At 37.4% G+C, this 2,500-nt stretch overlaps 1 pseudogene; it reads right to left on the reverse strand.

Moving 5' to 3' along the window:
- The window catches only part of LOC135226937 (uncharacterized), a 25,759-nt pseudogene that overhangs the window by 9,834 nt on the left and 13,425 nt on the right, over window positions 1-2,500 (reverse strand).

Raw genomic sequence — 2,500 nt, forward strand, 5'->3', positions numbered from 1 at the left:
CAAACCCAATAATTATATATATGAGCCATCCCTTATATTCTGAATGTTCCCATACATATACTGTGCTATTCAGTCTTGCAGAAAAAAATAGCATAATAAGAGCTAAGAGCAACTGTTTCAGCATGTGTGCCTTTGACGCACCGGTGGGTAGTAGGTATCCTCCTCACTGTCTGCATTGATAGTACAAGACACAATGAAAAAGAGAGACAGGAGGTGAGCACTTTTGTATACCATTACTAGCCATCAAAACATATAAACCATAATTGCATTTAGTGAGAAGTTCCTGAGTATTTTGATGGTTCAATGGATTCAGTGAAACAAGATGTATCAAAAGACAATAATACATATCAGCTAACACTCCAGATGAGATAAAGATGATTATAACACATGGAAAATGTCAAAACACTTGGAAAACTGGCAGATTTCAACTGACATCTCCAGCTAAGGCCATGTAAAATGGCAGTGATATTAATTTTCCTCTTGAAGGATAAAGAAGCTGAGTCACTCTCACCTGACTAGCTTCAGAATGACTTGCTTCCTCTGCTGGTCTGCTAACCAAAAAGGTCTTTAGTCATCAACTAATTTTCATTGTTCTCTTCGGGAAGCATAGTACGGCTCTTACTGGATTAAGAATTTAGTCTGTTGAATTCACATATACCAAGAATAAGATGGAAAAGTGCAGTGGTTTAGTCTTGACTACTGGCAGTCCTGAGTTTTTGGCAACGAATTCAGTTGCAAAGAAAAAAATACACAGAGTAACCTCTCATATCAATAACTGCCTGACAGGGTATGCAGCTAACTAAAATGCCTATATGATGCAAAAGCTAGTTGCAAAGAGTTGGAAGAGACCATAATAATCTATAATGTAAAGTTCAGCACTACTTACTTCATTTTGTATTATCAACTAAAATGTAATAAAGGTAGACCATCAATTTTCTGGTATCAGCTGGTCCATAACCTCTTTTAATCCAGACAAAATTACAATTGAAACTTTTAAAAAATGCCCATCAAAACTTTAAAATTCCTACCACCACTAGACTAGTACTTTACTGGGCAGCCGATAGATGGCACAGAGTGTTCCAGTGATCGTTCTGTTTAATTACTCTGGTAATGTTAATTTTGCTTAAATTTTTGGTAAATCTTAATACGATTATGCCTTGTCAAAAATCCATGTTTATGTCACACACAAATTCGACAGAGTACGATAGCGCTCAAGTTTGCATAAAAAATTGGCAGAGAAAGATACAGGAAAACTAATATAAACAGTAGAAGGTAATTATTCGAGAGTTGACAAGAGGGCGACCATTGCTGGTCTGGAAAAACAAAAAATCCAGCATGGCCTAGGAACCAAGGATGCTGGAAAATCATTAGTCTACCTGTGCTTGGAACAGAGAGTATTATTTTTCTCTCCAATGTCACAAGCAAATTTCTTTGATTTTCCTTTACTTTCATCACTCCAGAAGCAAAAATGCATGCAAACATTTTCATTCATTTACACCGGCTAACATTTCAGATGTACACAAATAAGACTATCTGGTGCTTGTGGGTAAATAATTTAAAGTGTAAGCAATTTCAAATGTTAGAGAAGCACAGGAATCATGGAAGCAGGAAGAAGGAAAGGTTGAGGCTTAGGCACAAGTTTAAAAAGTAAAGGATCTTTGCCTGCTAGTGATGTGAATACTATTGGGGACAAATAAGGCTCAAAACTCACCAAGATAAAGCTTTAGCCATAGTTGCACATGCTATGGATATTTTGTGGGGATTATTCTGTCTGAAAAGTTTCTCATCTTTCACACTGCCATTTTCACTTTTTTGTCAGCCAGTCAGCAATTTCCTCATTTGTTTGGTGAGGATAGCAATGACCATACATTCTTCTAACTGCTTTGTTGAGACAATGGGAGAAATAACATAAGTAAATTAAAGTCAATATCAGAGTCCTAAGATTCCTTGCATCATTAAGGTTCAAAACAGCCTTGCAATGATGTTAAATCCTCAAATTTTCCCCTGTGTGCAATCTGCACATATCCTAATCTACATTGTCTGACACACAGCAATTATTCATCTTTTTGCAGAAGTACTGCTTTCCACACTCACTTATGCATCGACCCACAGTTTGTAAAACTGATAAGGTATGGGGTGAGAAACATTACACCAATTTTTGTCATCCTTTGAAGAAATGTCATGGGTCTTTATTTTCTAACACAATTTCTCCCTTCTCCATTTGATCATGATGAACTTCGATCTATTGGATTGTGGAATTGCTTGGAAAATGATATTGTTATGTTACAATAAAGTTTCATACATACTTACCTGGCAGATATATAACATAGCTAAGACTCCGTCGTCCCCGACAGAAATTCAAATTTTGTCGCACTCGCTACAGGTAGTCAGGTGATCTACCGGCCTGCCCTGGGCGGCAGGACTAGGAACCATTCCCGTTTTCTATCATATTTTCTCTCTTCCAACCTGTCTCCTGCGGGAGGCTGGGTGGGGCCATTAA

This window comes from Macrobrachium nipponense, chromosome 15, assembly GCF_015104395.2.
Source record: "Macrobrachium nipponense isolate FS-2020 chromosome 15, ASM1510439v2, whole genome shotgun sequence".
In the NCBI taxonomy this organism is placed as follows: domain Eukaryota; kingdom Metazoa; phylum Arthropoda; class Malacostraca; order Decapoda; family Palaemonidae; genus Macrobrachium; species Macrobrachium nipponense.